Raw genomic sequence first — 14,524 nt, 5'->3', positions numbered from 1 at the left:
CAATGTGGTAACTTGCAATGGATCCTGGAATAAAAAAGAAAAAAGATATTAGAAAAACTGGAAATAGCAAAATATAATCTATAATGTAGTTAATAGTATATCAATATTAATTCTTAGTTGATAGTTGTATCGGGGTATGCAAGATGAAAAGAAAGAAAGAAAGAAAGAAAGAAAGAAAGAAAGAGAAAAAGGAAAGAAAGAAGAAAGAAAGAAAGAAGAAAATAGGGGGCCTAGAGGAAACAGAGACAATGCAGTGGCAGGAAAATATATTTAATCGAATTTTACATTTATTAGTGAATGCAGGCACATACAAAAACAACATTAAGGAGTGATAATAGCCCTTTCTTTCCAGTTCTTAGAAAACAAACTATGTCAAACTTAAAAGTGCAAATATACTTTACACTTTCATCTAACTTCCCATGAATCTAAAATATTTAATTATTTTCTTAGTTTGTATTTTAATCCTACAAAATGACTGTCTTATTCTCTTGTTTTTCCTCCGTATTTATCAAGTCATAGGAACAAAGTATTTCTTAGGCTTTGAGATATAGCTATAAGTTGAGACAAGTTGCTTCCTATATAGATTTTTTTTTAATGTTTTCTTCAAGCTCATCATATACTTAATCATGGATTATGTTCTGATAGAATGAGATTACACTGATGGCTTGTTAACAAGATATGCTTTATCTTAGATTTGCTGAAGGAGTCAGACCTACTGGTCCTTGAAAACTATGTGACACATTTACTTGAGACATTTATATTAGCCAAACACATCGGTGAGCTTTCTGACCATCATGTGACAAATGGAGAGATTAGTAACTTGTCTCAAACTTCTTTTCGTATTTTGCCTGATACACTAAACACAGTAATTGACTGAGTTTCTACTTTTGTCAGGTAAGATTCATATTGGTATTCCCAACTTTCACAATTTAACTAACACAACACAAATAATTCTATGCATATGTTAAAAAGGAGCTATACATGCTCTTTGGATTTGTAAAATTCATCTAAGCACCTCTCTGCTTTTTGGCAAAACTTATTTAAATCAGAACTTAAATGGAAAAATAGTAATGTAGGAAGGCTCCTTCTGATTCCCAAATCCAGTCATTTTAATCTGTATGTCTCTGGGTTTGTCAAATTTGAAGGATGAAACAAGCAGAGCAGACTTTTTTCCTCACTACTACTTCAACATAAGAGAATCCAATCCTGTGTTTTGAAGATGCTCACAGATATGATTTGGGAGGAAAACAAACTTGAATGTTTAAAAACAAGTTTGAGAAATAACTCATAAAATCATATCCTTACTTCCAGGCAAAAAAATGAAAGTCAAAGATGAAAAATGATATTGTTTTGTTAGGGTTAGAGCTATGGGAAAAATTAAATTTCTTTGACTCTTGATTTTACATCCAGTTGTCTTATAAATTCTAGAGATTATCAGGTACATTTGCCTTTTTAAAAAAATCAGAAACAGGTCTCCATAAAGAAACAGTGTTATATACTTACATTTAGATGTATTCTCTCCAAAAATTATAACTTTGTTTGATACAAGAAGACCAGAACAAAAATATTCTTGCATAGAATCTATATTATCAAGAGACTACCTTATTAATTGGTTTATTACTTTTATTTATTAATAATCTATACCTGCCAAGAAATTCCTTATGTCATAGAATAGGATGATGAGTAGGACAGAGAAAATTTGTGCACCTCTAAAGGTAGAGACAGGCTAAACACATATACAGAAACATAAAACATACAGTATGAGAAAAAATTAAAAGTGTTATTTAGAGACAGTAACTGATGAGCAGCAAATGCTTTAGAGTAGATCTGGGCAGGAAGCTAAGAGAAGACAGACAACTGACTAGTATGTTCCTGAAGAAGCCCCTTCTTTCAAGAGAAAAGAACAAAGGTGAGGGAACAGAAACAAGCTTGGTAGGATTGAACAGCAACATAGTTAGAGCCCTGAAAACAAGAGTGCATGTACATGGTCAGAGAGGTAGGCAAACATCCTAATATGCAGGGCCATTGTGCTTCAGATTTTATTCTAAATTCAGTAGAAAGCTATCAGTTGATTTTCTGCCAAGTAGTTGATATGATCTGTTTTCAATTTTAGAAAAATAATTATAAGCTGGAAGGTGGTTATAGTAACTATTCAGTGAGAGTGGATGGTAGAATAAAGGGTTAGATAAAGAAATGTGAATATAACTGACGTAATTTTGAGGAAGCACCAATAAAACTCTTGATGGATTTTGTAAGATATATGGCACTTTACATATATTCAGTACATATGCTAGCCTATGTCTCACCTTACTATTTAGGATATGCTCTTGCAGGTAACAAACTTCTACTCTAAGGCTTGAAAGTATTGGAAAAACTAAATATACATTGCTTATCTCTGATTTTTAGTTTTCATTTTGATTAAATTATTTCAGTTTATTTATCATCTCCTGGGTTTTGAAATTCAGACCACTGAATAATTTTGAAAGTTTGGCAAGCTTTACTAAACTGGAGAAATGGAGATAACTTACATTAAACCAATCTAAACAGCTTAAAATTTCCTAACAGCTCCAAACTTATTTTGGCCACTGAGCTGCCAGAGACTTTCGTAGACCAAATCACATAGTGCAGTACCTTTCTCCATCTCTAAATCTTGTTGAAATTTTTTCTCCTTCTAACTTTCTTTTTCCCTACAACATTGTACAAAACACAACAACACAGAGAAGTGCTATTTTTTTGGTGCTTATCAGTTTACTTCCTTCGAAATTCTCCTTTGAATTCAGTTCCTGGGCCACTTATTATGTTCAAAACTTATGGGAGAACTTATATGAACAAAATGGCCATCTACCTCATGCTCATCATCAAGAACAGTTAGTAAACCCGAGGCTGACTTTATCAGGGTTAGATTTTTAGCCCCTAGTAAAATATAAAATCCTCAGAAGTGGAAGTCTAAGACACAAAATTAGTTTTGAAAAAAATTGGTTTGCTTTGTTTCTTTAAATTTAATACATAAAATTAAGTAGTAAAAGAGAAAATGCCCAGAAATACAAAGTCTTTACACGGGGTATATATGTGTGTTTGTCCTTTATTTCAAAGAAACATCTGTATGGGATATTGGAGAGTATTAAATGGACTGCCCCGCTGTTGCCGTTTCATTTAAAGGATACATTCATTGTGCAAGAAATAATCGACTTCAGTAGGACTTTCACTTTTAGATGTTTCACAATTCAAGATGTGAGAAAGTTTGGCCAGGGGCCCTGAGTTCCTTCCATGGGTCCATTGTTACACTCTCAAGTTTCATGCAAAAAAAAAAAAAAAAAAGAAAAGAAAAAAGGCTCTGCCTAGGCTTTCATTACAGTGCATGAAATCTCTGCATTTTACTGTAATGAAGAATATCTAGCTGCACAGCAATAATTTGTTAGCACAATATTGAACTTACTACTGCTGATACATTCCAAAAGCCAGCTGAGAAGAAAAATAAGTTTCTTTACATATTCTAAAATCTCCTCTGGACTAAATCAGAGAAATGTATATGTGAACAATAGCTGCTTTAGTGGTCTGCTGTTGGATGGTCTTTACCAAACTGTGTTTTGGAAAGTTGTCTTAGATATGGGAAAAGGAGTACCTTTTACCTCTTTCCTCTCTTGCCCTTTGAGTATATAGTTCTAGAGATGGCACTAGTAAAGCCTGAAAATTACAGTAATAGGAGTCATTAATATTGGCAAGAGAAAAGTCTATTTCTCTAATACATGATTTCTCAGTAAATGTGATATTGTCCCCATAAGTGTTGAACACTGATTGGTTCTAGAGGAGGAAAGGTGAAAAAACTTGTTATTATATGCATACATCAGAAATAGACATATAGTACATAAAGAGATACATAGTATACCTGTGTTAAAAATTCATGGAGGGGTGTATTAGGAAAAAAATTAGGAAAATGTGCAAGTCTCTCCTTAAAGGGGTAAAAATGAAAAAGAAAAGTGAGAAACACTGTTCTAACAGATACTTAACCCTGAACAACTTAACAAACTACACTCTTGAGCAGTATAGAAAAGAATTCGTTCACTCTCATCAGCAAGTATGGTTCTAATTATTAGATTGTTCACTCACTCCTGATATTGCAGGGCAAATCATACGTATTATCACAGGAAACCCCCTTGCTGTATTTCCTAGATAGGTTACTTTGAGGGAATCCATTCATTACATTGTATGGTGTCTTCATGTTGAGGGCCTTTGAATGAAAAATTGCCCTCATCTGGATCTTGGGAATAATTATTCTCTTGAGCATCTGTTCTGTTGTCTTATGAAACTTATGAAATCTATAAATTTATTTCCCTCCTCACATGGCTAACAGAAAACATAATGAAAAAAACTGTGCCCAAATATAAAATGCTTGAAAGCATATATTTGTATTAGCCTAATTTTGGTGGATATATCTTGCTTTCTTGCGTATTTTTCTTTCTCACGATTTTAGCTTATTTTTAAGTTTATTTGATGTTAAATGAATCTTTTTATGGTTTAAGCTACCTGCAATCATTTTTGTAATAGGGAAGAGGTACTAAGTTTTTACTTTTTATTTATTATTTTTTTTAATTTCAGGCTTGCAAATTTACTGTGGACTCTTCTGGAATTAAAATTCCAAGTGAGTAAGCTCAGAATTATATTCAGTCATTTAATAATAGCATTTTAAGGGTGGATGTCACCCTTTGTGACTATTGAGAATGCATTTTGATTATGTCTGCGTATCCTAAAGCATAGAGCCCGATCAGTTTCTAGGAGAAAGAAATAGAAAAGAATGAAGTTGTATATTCTTCACCTATTTCTCATTACAGAACACAGACTGACAAACAAACAAACAAACAAAAAAGTAAGTAGTCCCCATATAATGCAAACTCAAAATGTTTTGGAGAGATGTGATTTCAACTCTATTAAGAGAAACTCCTGAAGGACTAATGCACTATGGCTGAGAATATAGACTTGTCAACAGAAAAGCCTCTGTGTAAAGAGATTTATGTTCCTCAAATGTTTAAAGTTAAAAATGACCTAGATGTGAAATAGTATATTGAAGGAAACCTTGTGGGCTTCAGCACATGGCTACTCTTGCTTGTACAATAAAGCACCAATCTTTGGACCAACAAGTGCAATTGAACAAATTTTCATTACCACAAGACCTTAACTCCTTAAATACATGCCTTGAGAAGTGGAGGGCTGTGAGTGGTCTGCAAAAGGGGGCATAAGCTGCTTAAAAGTGGGAACCAGTAAAGAAAAATGAGGGGTCTTCAGTATCTCCATAACTAGATCAGATTGAAACTTAACAAAGACACAAAGGTGGTGTTATATGGACTAAGCTGCCCCCTCCAACTAAACTGCTACTTGGCTGCGTATTTCTATGAACTGTAAATCCAGATGATTCTGTTGTAGGATTTTACTTAGTTTGCTTGATTGGTTGTTTCCTTATTTTTTCTAACGTTCTTCTGGAATTATTTAACATTCTCTTTTAAATTCCTTTAATAACAAAAGGAAAATTCTCAAGGAAATTTCCTAGGAACAATAGTTGCAAAGTTATATGGCAATTTTTAGGTTATAAACTAATTAATCAATAGTGTCCTTTTGTAGTGGTGGGTCATGTAGTCAAACTTAAAACACAAGAACCTTGCAATCTAAGGAGTAGTTAAAAAGAACCATGTTTAGTAATTTGAATTCATATTAGGTGCTTAAACACATGACTCTTAAAAATCCTCTATTAAAGCTGGAAATAATACCCATGCTTAAGGAAAGAATGTACTAGAGTTTAGCTCAAATTTTGTAATATAAATAATATATGTGAAATTTTTTTCTAATCTAATTTTAAACATCAGAGTGGCATTTTAACTGTAGTTATGAAACTCAATGTGATAATCATGTTGTTGTCATCCTTGGAATAGATTTTAATGTATAACTGCCATTTCAAGGTAGTCAACTTACTGAAGTGATTCCCTAAGTTGTAATTTCCCATGGAGTAATTGATGGTGTTTTACCTCTATTTTTCTAGTAAAATGTCATGTCCCCTTAAACCTTGAAAATATCATTCTAAAAATTCTCCAACATTTGAATATTTAAAGAAAAACTAAAGTTTTATTTATGGAATCTAGCTTTCATATCATGGAAGAATATAAAAAGTTTTGATAGCACCTGTTCTTATTTTATAACTGAAATAAATTCTACTTTGCTATAAAGCCACCTAAAATGTTACCTGGATGATAACTTTTCTTCTAAATATCACAACCATGAAAAAGTAGTAATTTTGCAGTTACAAGTTATAGTATAAAAAGGAAATAATTAAAATATCAAACATATAAGTGTGACTTCTTTGAATGAATCATTTTTAGGCATTACTGTTGAACTTATAAGCAATGAAAGAGAAATACAGCCTCACATAAAATCAAAAAGGTTTGATGCTATTGGTCTACAGATTTTCATACATTTTTTCTACAGATTTACATATGTAGATTTGTAACTGGATACATCTTTAGATAACTGGAATCTGAATTTTATAAATATATAGTAAAATATTCTCAGTAGGATTTCATTTTTCAGTTTATGTAGAAGAACAAAATAGCACAGAATCAGTGTGAAGTTTTGAGACAGCCTAAAATCTAGTTCTTTATACATTAGTAAGCCTCTGTCTCTCCCTACATCTTATTATAGGGTTGCTGTAAATATTAAATAAGATAACAGTGTCTGTGACAGTTTTCTTCCTTTTCTGTATTAACATTCATATACTCAAGAAGCATCTGTTGAGGACTTCCCTGGTGGCACAGTGGTTGAGAATCTGCCTGCCAATGAAGGGGACATGGGTTCGAGCCCTGGTCCGGGAAGATCTCACATGCTGCAGAGCAACTAAGCCCGTGTGCCATAATTACTGAGCCTGCACTCTAGAGCCCGCAATCCACAACTACTGAGCCCACGTGTCACAACTACTGAAGCCCAGGCACCTAGAGCCTGTGCTCCGCAACAAGAGAAGCCACCGCAATGAGAACACGTGCACTGCAACAAAGAGTAGCCCTTGCTCACCACAAATAGACAAAGCCTGCATGCAGCAACGAAGACTCAACACAGCCAAAAATACACACAATTTTAGAAAAAGGAAACATCTTTTGGAAATCTAGTCTGTAATTTGCATAATCATAAAAATGATGCATAGGATTTTTCATTAATTCTGAAAAAAAGAAAAGATAGAGTTCCTTAAAATCTGACTAGATTATTTTACTTATTCTTCAATATCAAATTCTATGTAGATGAGATAAATATGTAATTTTATATGTTTGCGAGTCAAAATCAAACAAAATTGTTTTATTTACTATGTACCTCACTTGGTAGTAATTTGGGAGTCACCATCAGTTATCTGTTATGCACAAAACCCTGTGCTAAGATCTGTGAACATAAAGTTAATACCAGATAGGTGAAGTATAATGGAACTAAAATATTTGCAAAGAATAAACTATAAGAGAAATTGGAATAAATTGAGTGCTCTGATTGAGGTTTCAGAAAATAATGTGTAAAGGGAGAAGAGATGCAATTTAAGTTGAGAATCTGACAGACAATAAGGGAAAATACATTCCAGGTTAAATGAGTTTATTAGTCATGAAAGTAAGTGGATTATAGAGCAATTCATAATTGATCTTTTGCGAGTGTATGTGTGTGTACACACATGTGTCCATGTGCATAGGTGGATGGAGTGTCTTAACTCAGGTATGCCTGGTTTCTCTGTTTCCTTAATTGTTTGAGTTCACCCAGATTAGACAAAAGTAGATCCATACTAAATCATTGCCTATGAGTACATTGAAGGGAGACTGAACAGTTTCTCTCCCTAGTCTATTAAGGGAGGTTGCTGAAGTTTCACCCTATTTATCTTCTTTAAGGTTAGGCTGACATGTACTACACAACTTTATAATACTGTTTGGGTAAATATCTTATGTATTTTTAAAATTATGCCTAATTTTATCAAATCTAATCGTAATCCAGAAAGTTAGATGAGGATAACATATTTTTGTATGGGTGCTTAGCATAAACTTGACTCTATGTTAAGTGCTCTTTATGAATTATAAGGTTTTTTTCTACACAGCTTAACTTACAGATCTCATTCAGGTTTCAGCTATAATCTGTTCTACCAAATTTATATCATTAGTTTGCTTGCTTGTTCAGCAAAGTAATTAGACTCTTAGTATAAGCACTATGGTAGAGGCCAGAAATCGTTTATCAATTAACTTTTGATGCTTAACAAACACCCCACAGCTTAGTGGTATATAACAATAAATATGTATTATTTCTTTCAAATCTGCAGCGCAGTAGTTATTTTTGTTGCGGGCCAACCTATCAAATGTTTGTGTCCTGCTGGTGAATCAGCTGAGACTGAGTGTACTAGAATGGCCTCACTTACACACCTGGTGTTTGGCAGACTGTTTTCTCTAGAAGATCCTAAGTGAGCACAGTTTGTTTTGGTCCCATGTAGGTTTCTCTTCCACTAATAGGTTAATTCATGTTCCTCCACTAACATCAAATTTCCAAAAAGCAGCAGGAGAAAGTCCCAATGTACAAATAATTTTCAAGCCTCTCCTTATCTCATAATTGCTAATGTCCTCGTGGAAAAAACAAGTCACAAGGCCACCGCCACCTCAGTGTGAGAGGGCACAGCTAAAGAGATTTCTTCCTGCCTATAGGCTCCTGAAATTTTCCTTAGAGCATTTACTTTAGAAAATTTGTAATTGTAAATCCTTTCTCAGCTCCTTTCAGATATAAATCTTCTTCCACTTCTTGCCAGTTTTACAACACAGGAATGTCTTTCTCAAGGAACTGGGAACTGTCCCTTTGAAATGAAATCATCAAAAATAGATAGTGCCCCTGTCTTCTGGCCTCTGTGGGACCCCATAAGCACCAATTAGCAAACACAGATGATGTGATGACATTACCAATCTTCCCCTTCACTTCCTCCAGTACTTTTTCACTGCTCACCCCAGCGCTAAAAATCTCTCCCATCTTTTCTTCCAGTGGAGTTGAGTTCAGTCTTGCTCCCTGATTGCAATAGTCTTGAATCAAGTCTCCTTGTCTGCTTAACTTGTCGAGTGCAATTTTTCTTTGACAGAACCAAGAAGGGGGCTTTGATCTGTCATGGATAGAGGAGTAGACTAGAAATCAGGGAAGATTTCTGGTATAGATAATGCCTGCATTTATGGTCCACACTTTGGACTAATTTGGAAACAAGATATGATCTTTCCGTTGGGAGAATCTATTGGATAATGTCTAGGTTTCTTAATTTTCCTGAAAGAGAAGCAATGATCTTGAGTTTAAAGAAAATATTGTCTAATTCTAACCTAATATCTTTGCTCATACCTTGTGGATTATTTCACATTATCAGAGTTACCTTGAAAATAGTAATGGCATATCTTCACCAGGGAAGATGTATTTATTTTCCTCAATATTTATTATAAAATTGGAAATTGATATTCTGGCATTCTAATCATTCAACTGTAAATTTTGATAAGGAAGTTAGAACAATGCTTTGACAATTCTAGCAGAACACACTTTTGAGAATGGGACAACCTTTCTTAGAACTACGAATCTGCTTTTTAATATGAAGTTGAGTTTCTTTTCCTGATAGATATTAATTTTTTTATGTTCAGAAAATATTTTATACTCAAGTTGTTAAGTGGTTGTTATGGTATGGATGTTTGCATCCTCCCAAAATTCATATGTTGAAATCCTAATGCCCAAGGTAAAGGTATTAGGAGCTAGAGTAATTAAGAGGTACTTAGAATGTGATGGTTGAGCCCTCATGCATGAAATTTTTGTGTTTATTAAACAAACAAATAAACAAAAAAAGCTCCTTAACTCCTTAGCTCCTTCCACCATGTGAAGACCCAGTTAAAAGGTGCCATCTAGGAAGTGGGCCTCACCAAACAACAAATCAACCAGCAGCATGATCTTGGTCTTCCCAGCCTCCAGAAGAGTGGAGAAGTAAATTTCTGTCATTTATAAGTTACCGAGAGTATGCTATTTTGTTATTGTAGTCTGAATGGACCACAAGAGTTTTTTGTTTCTATTTTTGTTTTTTAATATTAATAGACTTTTGAACATATACTGAATTGTTTTTATTAATTTCTTCTTGACATATTCATGTATTTTCTTATTTTTATCATGTTCCTGTATTCCTGAATTAAATTTTACTTTTCTATGATTTATTATAAAACTATATTTCTGGAATTCATCTCTTAGTGTTAAATTTAGGAGATGTTTATAGTCATAAGAGGATGTAATTGGCTTGTAAAACTTTTATATTAATTTTTTTCATCTTTGAGGTTCAGTGTTAAGCCAATTGTAAAATACTTGGAGAATTTTCCATCACTATATGTGATGAATAATTTTCAATATTTAACCATTAGTTTAGAATTATAGAATATCAAAAGTTCATATAGATATGGATGCAGCAATTTTAGCTTTTTTAAACATTTTCCCTAATTTTTCCCATAATTTATATTATATTGTGCTGTATTTCTTTATATTCATTAAATCAATTCTGTTAACATATATTTTTGAGAAAATAGTACAGAATGATATAATGAATTATTTTGTCTAAATCTCAGTTACTGCACAAATCTTACAAATATTACACATATTATAAAAGAGAGTAAATAAACTACCATGTCCCATACCTATGAAAAGAAGATAGAAATCACTATTAACTTCAATTCATATGTAATGAAGCATTCAAAACAGTCAGAGCCTTCCAAAAGACACATTGGAACAGAGCACCTAAGATAGAGATCATGGAAAAGAGAAGAGGACAGTGGGACCAACAACAAGAGAACATACATAAAAACTACTCCAAAACTTCCCTAAGTGGAAAAACGCTGAAAAGTAGTCTGAGATCTGGTGGTTAAAATCCAAATGCTGTGGAAATGAATAGCAATTTTAAGAAAGGCACTGCTAGGAGAAAGGGGTCTGGGGCTGAGATTACATCTTTTGGCAAATGTTGTAAAGGGTGAAAAGGAAGAAAGGTGGGAAAACTAAGGATCTTAGAGTAACCAGAGAGAGTCATAAAATCAGAAAAGACTAGTTTCTCTCTTTCTAAAAATCATTAATTTATTATTTGAAATGCTCATCACCATACATGCTCATACCTACTATAGTTAAACAAGGAAAGTATATGGTATTTCACAATAGAAAAAAATTACTGGGCCATATCTATAAAATGATACTAAATTTTTAAAAAAATAGATCAAAACACTTCAGCTGACAAAACACTCATTAGAAAAACAATCATGAGAAGAGAGCAATAGTGTAACACTTCACTTGTAGAATAATAAAAAAATTCAAAATCAAGAATAGAAATGAACAAAACATAAGAATATATGAAAACTAGAGTTGACTAAATTCACAAAAGAAATTGGTGAGGAAGAGTGGAAATTCATCCCAGCAATGAGACTAGATTGGAAGTGCATAAAAGAGAGTAGTCTCCCCTAAAATATAACAGGGTATTGAGGAAAGAAAACAGCCAAAAGGTAGAAAAAAAATGTTGGAAATCTAGGAATTAAGAAAGTATAAAGAATTCAAGAATTAGTGGTAGTTTTAGATGACTGACGAAGAAATTCCAATATACATTAAGTTAACATCACTGGAAAAGAAAAAAAAAGACAGAAATGATATTTAAGGAATAATATGATAAACATTTTCATAAATACAAAAGACAGCTGAATCTACCAATAAAACAGGCTCATTGTGTAACTATAAATCCTAACTTCAATTACCAATTATAAGATATATACTAATAAAATTACTTGAATATAGGCAATAAGAGGAAAAAATTGAAATGCAAAAAAAGCAAAACAAAAAAAAACTAAACTGTATTTCTCCAGAATAATCAAAATAAGCATATAAATGAGGCAACAATAGAACAATTTGAGATTTTACAAAAATCGCAAGGAAATACATTTTGAGCCAAAAATTTTATATTAGGTCAAGCTATCTTTCAAGTGCCAAGGGTATTGTACTAGGATATTAAATATATGATAATTCAGGGAGTATGATACACACAGATCTTCCAGAAAAGCCTACTAGAAGAGCCTCACTCAAATAAAATATGACGGGAGAGACCTTTGCAGAAGGTCTGACAGTAAACATTGAATATATTTAATTGCACAGCTAAGACTGAAACGAAAGTAAAAATGAGTGAATGAATAGTATGTCAATATTTTGTACTCTAACAAAGTAGAAATAACACAATTTTTAAAAATGGAGAGGAAGAATGAACAAAGAATCTCACTGATAAAAAGAAATTAATGTGACACAGAATAACATGTTAGCATTTAATGCAAATAAAGAGAAATAGATGACTCTAAAATTTAGAAAAGTATAATTATAAAGGAAATCTCTAGAAAAGTATAATGAAAAGTAATGAAAGAAATATAAAATAATACCAAAAAAGTCAACAAATCACATAGGGAAACCAATGAATAAAAACAAAGTTATTGAGAAATGCTAAAACCAATACATGGAAATGTATGACAGTAAATCCAAAGTGAAAGGTTTCAAGAACTATGAAGAATGAAATTCTACTCTACTTGAAAGTTAACAAGTTATCTTGTCAGTTTCATACTTACCTGAAGACATGAGACTTTGGGGTCAGTGATAAGACACTACTACTCATGAGTCAAGAGTCAAAATTACTTAATTTCACACCGACTCTCCTAGCCTTTCAGGCACCAAGGGTTTTGGTAGAGGAAACTTTGGTGGATGCAACACAGGCAGCAGGTGTGTATCATGGCTCAGGAACACTGAGTTTAGGGAACTGAGACTTATTAAAAAAAATTTTATTGAAGTTTAGTTGATTTACAATGTTGTGTTAGTTTCAGGTGAGCTATCTGACCTTTGCCTTAGAGAGAGAGATACTCATTATATTAGACAGTAATCTAACCAGACCTTTGCTCCAGAAACAGACATTCTCTACCACTCAGGGCTACTGACTATATGAATATACTGTTTTTTGTTTTTTTTTTTTTTGTGGTATGTGGGGCCTCCCTCTGCTGTGGCCTCTCCTGTTGCGGAGGACAGGCTCCGGACGCGCAGGCTCAGCGGCCATGGCTCACGGGCCCAGCAGCTCCGCAGCATGTGGGATCCTCCCAGACCGGGGCGTGAACCCGGTTCCCCTGCATCGGCAGGCGGATGCGCAACCACTGCGCCACCAGGGAAGCCCTGAATATACTGTTTTAATTGTACCTTTGGTGAGGGGGGGATTCCTGATCTTGGGGTACAGGAATGGACAACACTGAGCAGGTGAGTTCTACAACAATTCATTAGATCTACTCCCAGCCTAGGGGAGGACACAGCATGGCACACAGAGCACACAGGGGGTGAAGTCAGGAACAGAGAGAGCAAGCAGGGGCCACAGAAGGCTGATTTTATAGTATCAAGAGAATGGAGTAGACCCTGGTTCCTGTGAGAGGATGTGATTGGCTTGTTGGAATATTTCTGTGCCTGGAAGGAAAATGAAGCCTGCTGCTCAGGGACAAGCAAACCTGTGGCAGGTCATGATGGTAAGAGGTTGTTTGGCTAGGGAGTCATTCGAGGACCTCCTTTTCCCCACATGTCAATGCAGCACATAATAATGGCCCTTAAATTTAGGACTTAAAACTCAACATCCTTGAAAAGATAGTCGGGAAAATATGTAGGTGAATAGAGACTCTGACTGCAAGACTACAGAAACATAAGAGATTCATGCATAGTTGTGTTTCAGAAGGGGTCACAATACTAAGGTCAGAAAATATAAAGTTCATATACCAGAGCATTAAGCACAAAAATAAAACATTTTATTTTTGTGACTACTGTATAGTCACTAGATTTTTTTTTTTTTTTTGGCAAGGGAGCAAAGGTAATACCATGAAGTAAAGATAGTCCCTTCAATAAATAGTGCTGGAACAACTATACATCATAGTGCAAAAGTAAAATAACTGTAGACACAGACCTTATACACTTCACAAAAATTAACTCAAAATGGATCATATACCTAAATGTAAAAAGTTAAATTATAAAAATCCTAAAATATAACAGAGAAGAAAACTTAGATGACCTTGGGTATAGGGATGACTTCTTAGATACAACAACAAAGACATGATCAATGAAAGAAAAAATTAACAAGCTGGAATTAATTAAAATTGAAAATTTCTGCTCTGTGACAGACACTGTCAAGAGAATGAGAAGACAAAACCATAGACTGGGAGAAAATATTTGCCAAAGACATATCTGATAAAAGACTGTTATCCAAAATATACAAAGAACACTTAAAACTCAACAATAAGAAAACAAATAACCTGATGAAAAAATGGACCAAAGACCTTAACAGACACCTAATCAGAGAAGATATACAGGTGACAAAAAAGGATATAAAAACATATTCCACACCCTATGTCACCAGGAAAGTGCTCATTAAAAAAAAAAAAAGTTACCACTACATGCATTTCAGGAAGGACAAAATCTAGAACAGTAATAACACCAA

Source organism: Physeter macrocephalus, chromosome 10, assembly GCF_002837175.3.
Source record: "Physeter macrocephalus isolate SW-GA chromosome 10, ASM283717v5, whole genome shotgun sequence".
Lineage (NCBI taxonomy): Eukaryota > Metazoa > Chordata > Mammalia > Artiodactyla > Physeteridae > Physeter > Physeter macrocephalus.
The sequence above is the reverse complement of the archived record's forward strand: the minus strand, read 5'-3'. Positions refer to the sequence as shown.